The sequence below is a fragment of the Vanellus vanellus genome, assembly GCF_965231255.1.
Source record: "Vanellus vanellus genome assembly, chromosome: 1".
Classification (NCBI taxonomy): domain Eukaryota; kingdom Metazoa; phylum Chordata; class Aves; order Charadriiformes; family Charadriidae; genus Vanellus; species Vanellus vanellus.
In genome coordinates this window covers 59,898,722-59,916,667 of record NC_138905.1, presented here as the reverse complement: position 1 = coordinate 59,916,667, position 17,946 = coordinate 59,898,722, and positions in this window count along the sequence as shown.

Sequence of the window (17,946 nt, the reverse complement as noted above, 5' to 3'; positions counted from 1 at the left end):
AAAATTATTTGGTTTATTACATGAATACGAGAGACTCTAATCATACTGAACAGGCTATTATCAAATCTCTTCAGTGACAAAGCTTTCTGTCGAAGAGGACAAATAAAAACAAGTGCATAAATCACAAGGACATGTGGCTTAAGGCCATTATCCCAGAGGATTACAGAACAGCTTTTGCATCCTCCCTTTTTGCTTTTAGGTCCTCCATCTTTGTTTTAATATTGTAGCTATTATTACTAGTCATATCTGAAGACTGGAGTCCCCTGTAGTTATGAATGGCAAACAGAAAAACCCTCTCACTTGTTAAGAGAGAATCTAGGGTATGCTTTAAAGGTACATTCAGTAACCTTAGGATAAGAGTGTGTTTTTAATGAGTCCTGCCAGTCTTGTCCAACTGTGTAATGCTTTAATTATTGAGCACTATACTGGGCATTATGGACTGTGGTTGCCAGGCACCACCAAAGACCCATGGTTTTGCTGTGCTAACAATGGTGCAAATACCTAATGAAGAAACTATGCCTGTCCCAAGGTACTCAACACAATCCAAAGGTACGATGAAGGAAACCAGGGAGATATAGCTGAGGCATAGAGGAAACAGAGCAAGTAAAACAATCAGTGGCCACCACACATTTGGGGATGCAACAAGGGAGTAATCGTTCCCAAATAACACCACTGGCTTCACAGACAACATTCAGATCATTCATTACAGACTACAGTGTGTAAACATCTCACAGTCTAACTCAAAATGACGACCAGAGTTAAGGAAAATTGCTCAATTTATACATAGTACAATTTAGGATTGCACATACCACAAACAAATTAGGATTTTAACCTGGACTCTAGATAAAATGAGAAATTGATGCTCTGTGCAACCCAAAGCAAACAATTCAAAGATTTCAGCAAGTATCCCACAAATCTTATACAGGTCATCATGCCACCTCACCTATGTTGAGGTTACAGACATCAGTACAGACACACACACTTCTCAATTTCTAGGAACACTTTTCAGAATACACTTTTATGCATAAATAAAAAAGTTCCCAAACACCTAGCTTACCATCAACTTTTCTTTTCTTTTTTTTTTTTTTTTTTTTTTTGCAGTCAGCAACTGCAAACATTTGGTCACAAGACAACCCCTCTTTCCCAGAGACACATACCAACAACTGACCCAAAGTGTGGATCAAAACTTGATTAGTAAAAAAATGCAGCTCCAAAATGAAAGGTCGGGTCCAAAAACAAGTAGCAAAACCAAAAGGGAGAGAGCCATTGAGGAGGTGGAGGAGAAACAAGAACATGCTGTTGTAATCTACTAATACAACAACTTGAATACTGTTTATAAACCAGAACAATCTTCTTCCTGACTGCTAAGCCACTATTCTCCTAATGATGAGGAAGAAAGAAATTGGTTTAAAAATCTTCAGTCATAAATTTCTGCTTCAAAATTATGGTACTTTTCAGCAAGGCAGTTGCTGACTCAAGTAAAAAGCTTAGCAAAGCTGAGCAGTAATTAAGAGATTTCATTTACAACACAATTTCACATTTGTACAGGGGGAAATGTGCTTCTTATGACATGAAATTTCCCATAATACTGAAAAGATGCATGGAGGTACAATACCGTTAAAGTCTTTCATTTGTTCCATGAAGTAAGCCATCAGTTCTTATGGTAAGTAAATACGCACTTGAATAAAGACAACCACTGAAGGCAAAACTTAAGAGATAATGAATACCACTCAGCGCCAAAGAAAAGTTTTTTGAGCTTTCTGGGATCACATATTCAAGTTCTGTTCCAAAATTCAAGTCAACAGGCATCATGCCACTAAATTCCTATAGAGCTGGAGCAAGCCTCAATGGCTCTGCAATATGTCTAATACCAGTTCCCAAGTTGTACTTACAGAAATCAGAACTGTATCAGTTTACACTTTATTTCAAATCAGCGGTTTCAGTTTGTGAACCCCTGAATATTTTACAGATACGCATGCAGATGGAAAAACAACATATATTAGTTTGCATTTCCAAGTCAATCAAAAACTAAGAACCTTAGAAATTGTCTACAGATCGCCATTTGTTCTAAATAATTTCAGAGGAGTTATGACCTTAAGGATGAGAATTTTGACTATGTAACATTCCATACTTATCTTCACCTCAAAGAGAGTTTTTCCTAATAGATGAGGAGCATCAACAAATTTTTGGTTTATTATATATAAACATGGGACTGGCAGTCAGATGTGTCAGTGTTTTAATTAAGTTCTTGCAAAACTTCTTCCTCCCATCTGTAGTTCAACAATGTCAAGAAATTCTGCACTAACTGTGCCAAGCCTGGGTAGAGAATCTCTCCTTTATTTGAATATTCAGTGTTTTTAAATAAGTAAGTATCTAAGAATCCAAAACTTCCATGTACCTGCTAGCTACAGACATGCAGGGAGAGGAAAGAAAAAACCCTACAACACGACAGCACTTTGGACATTCAGCAATGCTTAGAGAGATGAACTAAATGCACTGTGCACATCCCAACCTGCATTCTAGATATAACCAGTAATCTCAGAAACACTTCTATGCCACCCCTTAGCAAAGCAGCTTCTAGCATACAGATCCTCATCTGCATCAAAAAGCTACTCCTGAGCCACAGAATTAGACCAAAACCTTGCATATCTATATTTGTGCCTTGCCAGCAAAACAAATAAGCCCAAAATTCTTAAAATCACATCATCCCCTCCAGTTTTCACACCAAGTATGAGCCATGACAAGAACATCTTGAATGAAAATTAGTTCCAAATGAAAGCAAGAATACTTAGCACCTTTCTGGTGCACTTCATCTTTCAAAAACACTTTACAAATATTAACGTGCCAAGAAATAAAAGAACCATTGTTTCAGTAAAAGGAAGCAAGAAAAGAAGATGCTGAATTTGGTAGCAAAAAGGATGGATGGATGACTGATACTTCAGTTTTGCATACTATGGTTTCATTCCCATCTTAGTGACGCACCAAGAGAGGTTCAGCAGTAGTAGAACAGCAAAGGTATACTATGTTACTGTATATTGAGAGACCCTGGTAGACCTGGGTTACCTGCAACACTAATACTTTTCCAGCTGAAATTCCTGTTGCTTTTCATAAATTAAGACTGAAAAAGAACCCACTTATTCCATACCACCATAAGAAAAGCTTTTATATCCTTGAGAATAAAATATTTTTTCATTACAGTTCCTATTACTGCATTTCCAAAAGCACATGTGCCCAGCAGTCAAGCTGCTAGATACAAAGCTGTAATTTGTTTAAGTTTGTCCATTACATGCCCTGCTGAATTCCATTTTCTTTTTCTAGTGTGCTTTGTGGGTCTTTAGCCACAGCTAACAGGAAAGATTTATGCAAAAAGATTCATCATGAAGCATTATCTGCTACATTCGTGTTCATTTGGGGAGTCTAATACTACTAACATAGATCAATGCTGGGATCTGTACTGAGAAGACCATGCCATCCAGAAGCATCACTGTATGCTTGCCAGTATTCCACCACAGCAAACACTGGTAGCTGATGGAAGGAGAGCCAGCCTCAAAGAGCAGGACTCTGACAGATCCTTATCTATATTGGTTAGTACCTCTCTCACTCCACTATTAGCGGTACCGATTTCAGTAAGACAGCTCATAGGAAAAGTAAAGCAAAAAAGGCAAGGTTTTCCACTTTGGTATTTAACGTTCAGCTCATTAAGGGGCCAGCTTGAAGCCCTGTGAACCTGGCAGAAACACTCCCAATGGAGTTTTGAGTAGGGCCTTGAAAAATTGGGGGCTTGAACTTGATAGAGAAAGGAATAGAAGCGAGTTAAGAGCAAGGAGCACAGGTTTCATGTCCTCCCATTGTTCAGCCTAGTTTAGCAGGCTTGGTTACTAGTGGGAATTGGTACTCGGTTACCACAGTCAACTCAGATAAGAGTTCCGGTCTGCAAAAAAAGCATAGAAGTTGGCTGCCAGGTCAACATTTGACAGGAATATCTAACTGAAAGCATTAGAGGGTATCATCTAACAATTTTCTTGGCTAAAAGCAGAGGGTATTCAAAAACAGGCCTGAGGTAACCTGAACAACTAGAGAGTGATTTCTCACTACAAAGACTGAAGTCGGCATTACAAACAGCTCCTGAAAATGCTTCTCAGTCAACAATGTTGTCTCTGGCCTGCTAGAATACCAGTACTAAAACTTTACCAGAAAACTCATTTTGCTCCAAATAATCAAAGATACTAAGTTCTAAAAATGACAGCTGTACCTGACTCAAAACAGACCAAATAGAATGAGTTCTGGGTGATCAAAAAAGTTGTATCACAAACTGAGATATGCATAGTGAACACAGGTAAAGAAAAAGACACAAAAACACAAGGGAACCTGGATGTCTTTCTATCTGTGATGAATGACTCAGTTCCTGCCACGTCAGGTACATTTCACCTTCGTAAATTACCATCACATGGCAGGTGCAGTGGGATCTGTTTCCATCCTGCTGAAGGTTTCTGTTTGGCTAGTCCAAAAAGTGGTGTTATATACTATTGTAAGATTTTGTTTTAACATTTTCAAGAAAACGTAAAAATGTACTTAAAATAACACATCAATTAAAAACCGATGTAACTTGACAGAGATTAGTTATGTTCTAGAACTACAGTGAGTTCTTTCAGAACTCTCCCATGTTGCTGCTTCCAGTGGATCACAAGACTACAGCTTTTATTTTTTCCAAAGACATTTAACACACAAAACCATCAATAAATAAGTCAGTATTATTCAAGTGACAAATGAGTGAGATTAAAAGTACAATCTAAAAAAAAAAAAAAATTTAAAAAAGGACAGTACAACCTATCAGTTTTCAAACGCTTCAGCACACTCTTCTGTATTTTGTAAGCTCTTTTGGGCAGGAATGCTTTCTCGCTTTGGGAATTTCTGACACCCCAGCTATGTTGGTTGACGGTGTGAAGAGTGACTGTTGATTGACGTAACTTTGCTAGCAGAAGCTGCCACAGTAGTCACAGTTTTATTGGCAAAAACAGTGCTTTTATCTGAATTGCTTCCATCATTTGTGATTTTTTTTTTTTTTGTATGAATAAACACAAGGAGAATAAACACAAGGAATTACAGACTCATGTGCAGTTGCACAGCTATGATCTTGCTGGGATGACAGAGACGTGGTGGGATGGCTTGCAATGCGCTTGGGAGTGCTGCAATGAAGGGGTACAGGCTCTTTAGGAAGGACATGTTGGAAAGATAAGGAGGTAGAGTCCCCCTTTATGTGAGAGGGCAGCTGGAATGCATGGAGCTTTGCCTGGGCATGGATGATGAGCTGCCATCTTACAGGTACAGATTAAAGAGTAGACCAGTACAGGTGGCATTGTAGCAGACATCTACTATAGGCCACCTGACCAGGAAGAACAAGTGGATGAGGCCCTCTACAAACAGGTAGAAGCAATCTCGCATTCACAGGCCCTGGTCCTCATGGGGGACTTCAACCACCGGTATCTGCAGCAAGGACAACACAGCCAAGCATTAAGCAATCCAGGAAGTTCCCGGAGAGCACTGATGACAAATTCCTGACCCAAGTGACAGAGGAGCCAACAGTGACAGGTGCTCTGCTGGACCTTATACTTACAAACAAGGAAAGGCACCTTGGGGACGTGAAGTTCAAATGCAGCCTGAAGTTACAGTGACCATGGTGATCCTAAGAGAACGGAGCAGGGCAAAAAGCAAGATCACAACCCTGGACTTGAAGAGAGCAGACTTTGGTCTCTTCAGGGATCTACTTGCAGGAGTCCCAGGGTATAGGGCCCTGGAGAGAAGGGGGGTCCAAGAAAGTTTGTTGATACTAAAGGATCACCTCCTCCAAGCTCAGTTCATCTCAGCCAGCAGGAAGTCGGGCAAAACTGCCAGGAGGCCTACATGGATGAACAAGGAGATCCTGGCAAAACTCAAACACAAAAAGAAAGGATACAAAAGGTGGAAGCAGGGACAGAACCTGGGATGAATACAGAGATGTGGCCTGAGCGTGCAAAGATGCAGCCAGGAAAGCCAGAGCAGAGCTGGAGCTGAAACTGGTGAGGAATTTAAAAAAAAATAAGTATCTGAAGAGAAAGTGTAAAGACGATGGAGCCAGATCCTTCTTGGTCATGGTCAGTGGCAGGAAAAGAGGCAACGAAGCACACGAGGTTCCTTCTGAACATCAAGAAACATTTTTACTGTGACATTGACTGAACAATAAAAGGCACAGGCTGCCCAACAAGGTTGTGGAGTCTCACTCTCTGGAGATATTCAAAAGACATCTGGACATAGTCCTGGGTAACCTGCTGTGGGTGGCACTGCTTGAGCAAGTGGGGTGGACCAGATGACCTCCAGAGGTCCCTTCCAACCTCAACCATTCTGAGATTCTCCAAAAGCCCTGCTGTGTCAGAAAAGCTCCAGCCACGCACCAGTGTTTATACTGCTGTTTTATACCAGCCCTCCTATTCCATAAAGTACCCTTAAGGTACACAGAATCTGTGTATTTGTGCTTCAGCCAGCATGAAGGGAGCCCTCTCTCACAACAAAGGCCTCTAGGCATTTTAGTAACATGAATAAATAACTGTGTTCTATACTACATTCATAATTCCACTATTTCACCCAGAAAAGTTAGGATGTTTTCCCAAATCATATTACCTTCATACATAGCAACTTAAAATATGAAAGCCTACGAAAAAGGAAAAGAAAGAAACTTGGGACTTTCTCAATATACCAATGTCCAATACAGTACAAACAAAACTGAGGAACAAAACCCAAGCATAGAAAATAAACTATGCTGCAAAATTAATTATTTCAGAGAATTCTTGATACCAACTGCAGGTCCAGAAATCTTTATTACTGATGTAGAATACAATATTTTTTAGTCTGAGATCAGAAGGGGAAGAACATCACCTACGAAAAACTTGAAGAGCTTTGAGACAAAAAAGAAGGACATCTGAAAATTTTGTTCTGTATCACACTACACACTTCAGACACTTGTTCAATATGGATTTACCTCAATGTTGTTCTTCTCTCTCTTCTCCATCTCTCTCCACCCCCTTCACCCTTAACAAATTTGCCCAGCAGCACAGTGGGATACATGCCATACAAACATGGCCTCCTATTCAGGCAGACCCTGTGCCTGTCCCTGCTTACCACTAGTGAAAACCGATATAAAATGATGTCACCAATGAAAGTGCAACATTTTTAACAAAGCTAGTGTTGGTCAATAATTCAGTGGAGACTCTGGTCTCCTTAATGTTCATTTATGGTGACTTCTGCTAAATGGTAGTGGCCTGTGCCAGTTTCCCTCTCCAGGTTCTTAGCACCACCTGGCCATATACAAAACATCATGTATTTAAAGAACATTAACCTAGAACCTTTAAAGACCAAGATGTATTTGTTTACTCCTTCAAGCATTCTCCTATTTTCTTTTCCTTTAAATGTTATACTGTTTTCTATTTTTGAGAAGGAAAACACATTAATTTCTTCTTTTGGTCACAGCACTGCCTCTAAATCCACAAATTCTACTAGCATGCATTTATTTTGTCATTTATTCAGTTGTCATTTAACTGCGGTTTTTTGTTTGCTTAAGGTATACATATATTCAGTATATTTACATAAAAATAAATGTTATATGCTGAGTATATTCGCTTGGTTTTATCATCTAAGTCACAGCTATATTAAGCAATAGTTCTTGCTAAAGTCCATGGTGTTTTCATATACTTAAGACACAGGACAGTGACTCAGGAATCCAGAGTTCTGCTCTTTGCTTTTTGACCATCCACTTAGGCAACTTTGCTCAAATCACTTCACCGGCAGTGCATCAGTTTTATCTTTGTACAGTGTCATTTTCCTCACTCTAACCTGCCCTGTAAAGCATTCAAGAACATACAGATTTATTTCCACAACATGCCCAAGACTAGAGAATTGGCAAAGGTATTCTGCATATGAAAAATAACTGTCATCATTTTCAGTTCCTTACATACTAGTGGCACAATATGACTATTTTTGCTCATCCTGGTGAAGAACAAATGTTAAGAACATCTTTCTTCTCAGCCCATTCACCAACTGTGCACAGTTATTCACACTGTGATTAAAACATAAATCAAGATCTAAGCTTACTGAACAGCAATTTCAGATGTTTCCGATACATAATACAGCTTGATATACCTCAGGTGCCACGTATGAGCACTGGTGTAAGAGCAGTGGACACCAGCAGTATGAATAGGTTGAGCTTTTACATTCAGCTACCCCAGCGTGTCATGGAAAAGTACGGGGCAAGGCTCTGGGTACCAGCAGTAGAGATGTAAATTCCAAGTTTGATAACGACTTTGCAAGGCAGTACTGTGCATGGTTCTCCACTGTCCAAACCAGCTGGGAAGTGACCTGATTTTGGCCACACAGGAATCATTCCCAAAGGAATGCCTTTATATGGGAAGGAGGTGTTCCAGTGACGAAGGACCTGCACCGCTAATCTATATAACGTTGAGTCTGAATGACCTCAGAAGTTGGGTAGAAGCTACTATTTTAATCTAGCAGCCTTTAAGCTGTACTAGCATTATAGTAAGAACAAGAGAAAGGGGAGGCAGACCACAACATTTGGAAGGAAATGTACTAACTTAAGCCACTGTTAGTATACTCTGTTCTTCAGAGGTCTGAGAGCAACTATGAAAGGATGTGAATTTCTTCTCATACACATCTCTTTTTCACTAGAGTCATCTAAACTACGAGATGATTGCTAGACAATGAGTTTAAGACCATCCAAAAGCATCCAAAATGTTCTGAGTTTGTACATTTTATTGTTACTCTCTGAGGTAATAGTACAGACCAAACTATTGGTCTGTTTGCATTCTGGATAGCCGTCTGAAAAACTTGATATAAAATCAACAACATCAAGTACAAAACCCTCCCTTTCCTGCCCATCACCAAATGGTTTGTGTTAGCCACTAGTAGGTCCTATCTCCCAGCAGACTCAATATCAGTACTGATTTTTTTTTTCCCCTTTTTGTTCATTTGTAGCATCCTGCATTTTGTCAACGTGAATCTCAATGAAGGAAGACATCCCAAACTACAAGCTTCTACCATTCCTTCAAACTGATCATTTTTTCCTTTGTGCAAGTTAATGTCAGCCTGCAAGTTTCCTAGTACTAAAAATTGTTTACGACATCATCACCTACTGATTTCAACTTCATTGGAAAAGTCGCTGAAGAGGAACAGATTTCTCATAAATGTAGTTGATATTAAAGAGCTCTGGAAGACCAAGATCAAGGACATAAGTTATAAAGTATTCCAATAATAACAACAGAAAACGGCCACCTTTACAGGGACCTCATTCTTCAATGCCCCATTTCTCTACTTTGATAAAACAGCATCTAGTTGTATGGTACACTCCACATTGAAGTATCCAAAAATACAGACAATCATACCATTTTAAAGCAGTAGGAACCATCTTTATCTTATTCAAGAATTCTCAAACATGCCAGCCAATATTTTATCTTACAAGACTTGTCAAACATGAATGATAACCTCTTTGTGTTTAAATCTGACACACACTCTAGAACCAGTCTTAGGTCTGAAAAAGGATGAGACTACAGAAATACAGAATTTAACTGCTGTTTGCAGAGCCTCAGAGCTAATGTCAGTTCATTTTCTATTAAAAAAAAAAAAAAAAACAAACAAAAACAAACAGGAAGCCTAGGACTCCCTTCTGTTTGAAAATAAATGAAAGCTAATATTCTTAAGGACAACATAATCTAAAGACATATATTTGGAGATTTAATAAGGCTATAACGATTGGTTTTCTTTTCTTATTTCTATCCAGTGGCATACACCTTTCTAGTACCTTCGGCCTGAAAAATACTGAATTAAGCAGATTCATACATTGAAGTCCAGTGATTTCTGAACATAAAATTACATTTGCAGTATTGATTAGCAGCAGCATTAACTGAAGACAGAAAGGAAAACAATCACCAAGGGAATTTAGTACTGAGGCAACTGAGGTTCAGGGGCACTGCAGGGGAGTCAGAAAGAGGAGGAAAGCGAAACCTAGCCAGGAGGAGCTGGGTTGAGAAGCCTGAATATCAGCTGGACACTTCATCTCATCTGAACAGTTCACAATTCCTTTTGCTCCTCCCCATTTCACCATTCAATAACACTTTCTATTCCAGCACGAGAACCATTCTTTTCTCCAGATAGACAAATTCATTTCCAAGTCCCTAAACAGGTACAAACTTCCATCTGGAAATTTTAAGAAAACAAAGAGTTGCATACTTCTTTTTTTTTTTTTATTTAAATCGAATTCCACAATTCCACTTCCCTGACCTTTCTCTACTCTTCCTTCCCCCCAAAACCAAATCCTTCATTCTCCTTTGTATTTAAATGAAGATTGCTCAATAACATAGTTTTCTAGTTTTCTCATAATCCTAAATCTTAGCTTAGTCAAATGCCTACCAGGAGATAAAATCCAAAAGCTAATGACACAACTGAAATGACGGCATTTCGCATGTAAATATCACACTCTGGGAAAAACTTCAGAGGAACTATTGAAAGCTGCAACTGAAAGCAACAACTCAACTTCCCTGGAAGCTTTAAGTGGCAGAAAATTTCTGGTGAAGGGTGCAGTGGGATGCTTACGAGTGTCTTTTTTTTTTTTTTCCGCTGAGCATAACTTTTCTTGTAAATGTGTATCGATGCCAGAATGTGAAACCAGGTTTAAACTGATATGGGTGTTGTCCTTCTGATTTAAGAAAGCCATGGTTGTGGTGTTAGCACTGTTACTTGCAGTTTTGCCAAACAACACAGATCAAAAATTGTTACGATTTCTATAATTTTCAGAGATACCTGGGAAAACAGTAAAGCTAGCCACTGTTAATTGATGTGACCCTTGACTAGCTGCCCCCCAGGCAGCATGCACAGAGTCTGGGTCAACATGTGCAACTACTCCCTGAAGACAGAAAAAGACATGGAAATGACTCATCAATACTCAAAAATGCATGGGAGGCATCTGTCTCCTCGTAACAGTGGTCAAGAGATCAGAGGTGTAAGGACAGGGAACCGTTTCCTTAAAGAGTCATCTACTTCTTTTAATTACTTTCAGGTGTAGCTATCACATGTGGAGGTTAGTGAGGAAGACTGCATTCTGCCTGCACTGTCTGGGATTTCCAGCTTCCTCCATTGTCTGGTTTATGTAATTAGATCTGGCTTTTTGCTGTAGCATTGGATAGACGTTGCTGGGGTTCTTTCTTGCCAATTTTAGGTGTAGTTTCTACCCAGTTAACTCCATTGTTGTGGAAATAGTAGCTATATCCCAGAAATAACACTGATGTGGATACTCCTGTAGGAATTGTTAGATCAGACCTGGTCTGATCTGCACATTTAAACAGGTAATGGAACTATTTTACACAGTTTGCTTCTAATTCTGACACAGATGGCACTTAAACAAGGTTTCCAGCTTTGGCAGTTTTACTTCAAAGTCAGTGCCAAGGCCAGGATAATCCTTTCTAGCAATTTTCTCCTTGATTTTTGAGCCACCAAGTTCCATATAAAATAGAATTTGTTATCTACTACTCCCCTTCTACAGCCATGCATTGAACAAGCTTTGACAAGACACAGGATAGACCTTCAAATACCAAGCCAAGTGACACCAAAGAGAGTCGTAAAACCCTACAAGGTACAAAGCTTATTTCTTAACCCTTACCTTCAGGTGGGTGCACCACAAGGAAGAGAGAATTAGTGATCCAATGAAAAAGCAAAAAAAGGAAAAGTAAAATTACCTTCCTTGGTGGTAGTTCTGACTCTCCAGCTCTTAAATTATGCCAAGTGTGGGATAATGAACAATGATTGCTTTTTAAAGCTAGCATTCACTAAAAAAAGGAAGATAAGCGAAACCCAGACAGCTAAGAAAGCAAAAATAGTGCATGTGCTCATATATGTGTATTCCCTTACACAAAACTACTTTTCAGAAAGTTCTTTAGCCACAGAATTAGGCAAATACAGCTAACTCTAGAGAGAGTGGAGACAAACTCATGAAGAACGTAAACTTGGATTGGCCATTATGTCCTCTTCTCACGCAAGTCTTTATCTTAATGTTATCAGCACACATAGGTTACAGGAAAAATACATACATCAGAAATCTCATATCCTTAAAATGGATATTTTTTCTAATTTATTCTAATGCAGATGATGGAAGTCTTCAATCAAAGCTGGCAAGAGCTCATTAACATAGGCTTTCATACAAGCCAGAAAAAAAAAAAAAAGGAGGAAAAAGAGGAATGCTGTTCTGCATCTAGAAAAGTACTCGCATCAAAATAGATAGGAGTTTGCATGTAGATCAAGTTTAGCATATAGTGCAAAGACTTTGTAGTCAGGTTATGAATTTTACCCGTTACTAGCCTCCAGTTTATAAACATCAGGCAAAGCGGCTTAGGTTTTGTGTGTGTGTTTAGTTTTTTAAGATTACTCTTACAAAGGCATACATATAAAAAAGAAATCAGACGATGAAAACGGAGAGTATTCCAGCAAGGGTCTATTGACAACTGATCATTTTTTCCAGGTAAAAACAAGAAATACAAATTTGAACAAAAAATAACCACATGAGTAATAGTTTTGAGGATCGTTCCTTCAAAATCGTTGTATTTAAGAACACTTCAGTTCAGTGATTCAAGTGCACATGGGAGATGCCTAGTTTTACCAGTTTTCTAAAATAAGTCATTCAGACGGAATACTACTTTTGCTAATATTAAGTCATTTCAGCAGATCAAGCCTTTGACAGATCTTAATGTTGCCAACAGGCATGCAGTCATTCACCACTGCTCTGCACTTTGGCTTTCTGAGGACTGTGCTTTGGAATTCCTGTACATTGAATAGCTGGCAAAGGGAATTCAATGTATTAGTAATACTATTTTCAGTGCTCCGTCAAAGAAAACCAATGCATATTGCTCCAGACCTGAGCAAACTTACAATGTTTTTATGTCACCTGAACAGAGAAGTTGTGCATATTTCACATATTAAAAATAAATAATAATCTTGCTACATACTGCCATCCAAATACCTCCAAGCTACACCTTCCTTACCAACAACTGAGAAGGGCATATATACTTGGAACAGGAAAAATGGAACACACAACATAAATCAAAAATTGTGAGAATTATACATCAATAGGATGGAGAAGAGGAACTGCTACCACAGCGTGCAATTAAAAGACCAAAAAAAAATTTTAAAAAAAACCTACCAATCCAATTATCCATCAGAGACTCTGCAGTTACTGCGACTTCTACATGACTTGCAGCATTGCTGATCAAGGGCCGTCACAGGACACCTAAGCAATAAGAATTTTGCATTTCAAACTTGGAATACTTATCAGCAATTTGCAGTTTTCAAGAAGCCTAGGGATATCTGTTTCACCTTGGTCATTCCTCCATTTTCAAAAACTGCAACACAGTGAGGACATTCAGGGTTGGGTGCTTTGATAACTTGTTCTGTACTTGTAAGTAAACTTGCCTTTGATAACCTATCTCCATTTGCAGTAGGGAGCAGAATGACTTTGTTAAAAGATTCCCCCTGCCCTGGACTCATCGCCTGAGTTTACAGATGCGATTTTTCCTCTAACCTTACAGCATAATGATGGAGCCCCATAAAGTGATTAAAAAAGCCTTCATTTCCTAAGTCTTATGGCAATAGTCTGTTCATTTTCACCACTGAATGGGAGGGAGACGGGGGGGGGGGGGGGGGGGGGGGGGAAACGACGGGGGGACGACACCAAACTAGTCCCCCTAGCATGCCTTGCTGTAGGAGCCTTAAGAATATGTGGCAAATCACTATCCTGTCTTTTGGTGTGACACTACCTTTTTTTTTTTTTAAGTAGAAGACATAGCCACTTACAGAAACTGCAGGGAAACTAGGCAACCTTTCAATCCATTTATCTAATTTCCCACTGTTTCTATTTCTGAACAAGTGAAAAAATAAGTGTTGTACAATGAAAATTAATCTGTATCCAGAAGATTTCATTAAATAAAACGTGCTGACCTGTTGACAATTGCCAGGTCTAGTTTTAACACAGCACTTTGTTTAGCCTGGTGCTTTCTGTTCCTTCCAGCACTGAAACTGTATTAAAAAAGCTAACAATGTTTTAAAGACATCTGATTCATTGTCATTTCCATCCTGGCATCCATACCTTCCAGAATACATAAATGACAATCCGTGCTGCGAAAATGTTTCCTGTAGTAATTTTAAGAGTGTTTAGAAAACCCAAGTACAATACACACACAAAAAGGTAAGACCTTATAACAACTGTTCAGATGCCTCCTCAGGCTAATTTTCAGTTTAAAAAATGCATGTTGGAAAAAAAGTAGGCTTTATTTCCTGCCTAGCACTACCCCTGTTCCAAGTTAAACAAAGCAGAAGACGTTGTACTCAGGTGAAAACACAAATCGCTTGTCTGATGCTCTACAAAGAGGAGAAATCACTTGCTTTCTAAAAACAAAAGTGGGCACAGCGGACGAGCTAGGAATCTCTCCAAAAAGTGTTACATAAGGCATTGTCAAACTTCATGTCACCTCCACAGAGGCCGCAAGTTGCTATTCTCCCCCCCCCCCCCCCCCCCGGTGAGCAGGGATTAATGATCTAAATGACACAGTTCTCGGATAGGAGATGATAGCAGAAACCTTCCCAAAGGAGAGCTTCCTGGGGCAGGCTGCAGGGGGATGGGGAACCACCCTCCCCGCCTCAGCGTCCCAGCGAAACTCCGGCTTCGCCCCGCGCCGGCGGGCAGGTCCCGTTCGGGCAGGCTGCCTCCCGGAGCAGGCACGCCGAAGGGCAAAGCGTTCACACGCCCCATGGCGTGACACCCTTCCACCCCCACGGCAGCAGCCACCAGCCCCCGGCTCTCCCGGACTCTCTCGCGCAGCCGGCGGTATTTGGCGGGACGGCGGCCCCGTTCCCCCTCCGCCCCACGGCTGGACACCCTCCCCTTCCCCCCCCTCCGCGGAGCGGGAACGTGTCCCGGCCGGAGGAGAGGGGCGCGGGATGCGGTGGAAACCAGCGCCCGTGCGCATTCACGAGGGGAACGGAGTGGGAGGCCGGCGGGGTAACCTCCCTCGGCTGCGGGGACGGGGGGTGGGTATCCCCCTTTGTGCCAGGGGAGCGACGAGCGTGCCTCCGCCCCAGCAGCTCTTCAGCTCCAGATCTGATGGGGATTAAAATCCAGGAGATAAAACCACCACCGCAGCCCTACGGGACTCGGATCCCCCTCTCCCTCGGGCTGCTGGAAGGAAGACACTCACCGATTGTTTCTTGCCCTCCCTCGCCCCTCAAAGCACCAGCGACCCGACGAAGCGCTTACCTTCCCCGAGTGCCTCCCGGGCCGCCGGGACTGGGGGCTCAGCGCCCGCCTCTCCGCGCACGCAAAGCGGTCCTTCCCCCTCCTTCGCTCCAGGCGGGCAGCTCCAGCTCCGTCCCCGCAGCCCGGCGCTCCGGAGGTGTCAGCCGGCGGGTCCCAACCGGGGCGGCACCGGTGGCTCCACTCTCCGCCGGGACGAGGAGCTGCTGACGGTGGGAGGAGGAGGAGGAGGAGGAGGGCGGCGGGGAGGTCCCCACTCTTCACGGGATGCGCCGCCGAGGTGGCTGCCTCCTCCTCCGCCCAGCTGTCTCTCCAGGGCCTGCCCGCTCCCTGCTCCGCGCTGTCCGGAGGCGCAGCCCGGCCCCGTCCGTCCGTCCGTCCGTCCCGCTCGCCTTCCCCCGCCCCTCTCCCCGGCGGCGAGCCGCACAGCGCACAGGCCCCGCCGGCGGCCAGAAAGACCCGGGGGCGGCGGGGGATTCCGGCCCGGTCTCCTGTCCTCTCCCCGGGGCCTGGCGCACACTCTCCGCGGGGAGAGGAGGCCCTGCCCCGGCCTGGCGCGCGGCGAGCAGCCCCGGGAAGGTCACCGGCACGGCGGAGCCGAGCACGGAGAGGCTCCCTCCGGCACCGCCGCTGCTACTGCTGCCGGCCCGGCCTCAGCGGCCGCTGGGTGCCGCGCTCCGCCCGGGCTCGCTCCGTGCCGGTGCCCGGCGGCCGCCTGCGAGTCTGAGTGCCAGGCTGCCCCCTTCCCCTTCCTTCCTCCCTCCCTCCCTTCCTTGCCTCCCGCCCCTTCCCCGCTGCCAGCCTTCCCCCCGCCGGGTCCCTCCGGCGCCCGGTGCCAGGCTGCCCCCTGCGGGTCTCGGTGCCGCGGCTTGCCCGCCGCCGGCGCTGTGCCCGGCGGGCCGAGGCGGAGGCGGGGGCGACGGCGAGGGCGGCCGCCGCTGCCGTTCCGCGGGTGCCGGGAGCGGGGTACCCGCCGCCGCTCTGCCCGGGGCTCAGCGGCAGCTGCAGTGACTGTGTGTCTGTGTCATGTCTGTGCATGGGCGGGCGGAGGCGCGGGGCTGAGGCGGAGCCAGCCCGCTGACACACCGCCCAGCGACAGGCGCCGAGCCGCCCAACCAGCAGCAGCCGCCGCCGCCCGCGCAGCGCCGTGCCCGGGGCAGCTACACCTGGGCCCGGGCGGAGGGGAGGGGAGGGGAGGGGAGGGGAGGGGAGGGGGCTGGGCCGCTGCCGGGACAAGCGAGCCCGTCCCGCGGGAGGGGGCTGTGAGCGGAGAGCCGGCTCCCCGCGGGGGAGGGCGAGGAGGGGGGGGGTACCGCCAGCCCCACGCGCGCCCGCCTAACGGTCGTCCCGCCCGCCGGAGCGCGCTGTGGTAAGTGAGGGGAGAGAGAGGGGCGAGCCCGGCCCGGCCCGGCCTTCGCCTGAGGCGCCGGCGGCGGGGTGCCCGTCGGGGGAGGCCGGGGCAGGCCAGGCTGGGCCGGGCCGGGCCAGGCGGCGCCCAGCCTTCAGCGCTCGGCGGTGGAGGACCCAACTTTCCACCCCCCCACGGCAGACGCGAACGCCACGTCTTTTCGCTGAAATGCGGCGCAGCGTGTCCCGGTGTTGTTTCCCTGCGCGCTGGCAACAGCTGGGAGTGAAGTGATAAATGCACTTCTTTTTTTTTTTTTTTTTTTAATCCTGTTATTTTTATTCATCGTCTTTCATTCCCTTCATTAGCGGTGTAAAATGGATGGTTGCAATACATTAGCGTGCTAAGAGGACCGTCTGATAAACTACGTGTGTATGGGCGGAGAGGGGTCCTGGAATTTCGAGAGGAGAACAGGAGGACAGGAATTAGAGGAGGGGAGCAAATGTGCATACAATCCGCTTTTAAAAAGGCATTGGTCCATTCTTAGAATGGAAGAGGAAGGAAAGCATACACGTGCTTTGAGTAACAATGTAAATAATCAGAAGTAGAAATAATAGGGATACTATTCAGTACTTACTGTTTCTTCTTCGGGAATGATAAGGGAATAGCTTAAGAGAAAAATGTTCTGTAAAAGATACCACAGATGCTAGTATCTCTTGTTACATCAACTGCCTAAATGCTCTAACTTATTCAGAAGTTGCTTGATTGTGGGCAGAAATTATGTTTTGAGGTATGCTGTACCAAAATATTGTGAACTCTGGAACAGGTTATTCATGGCAAGATAGTATTTGCCAGATTTGATTAAGGCGTTGGTCCATCAAACTTAGTGTTCTGCCGCCAGCAGCGCCCACTTCCTTGTGCTTTGGTTGAGAGTGGTATCAGATGAACTGAAGTAAATCATGGAGCTGAACATGCCAGTGATATCACGTAAGTGTTACTAACTGCAAATTTTGACATGACAACTACGAAAGCATTTGGGGGAAAAAAAAAACCCTTCTGCATATCTGTAATTTAATTCTGATATGAATGATTTTCTGGAGAAGTTCTGGTGGCATACAGATCAGTCTCTATTGTGGTAGTTATTTTCATGAGCAAATAAAAGTCAGAATTGAGCTATACTGAAGTGACTTATTCTGTCCATTCTCCTAAGTGAAGTTAACAGATCAGCCTTCATGTAATAATATTTTCTTGCACTATTGAAGCATTG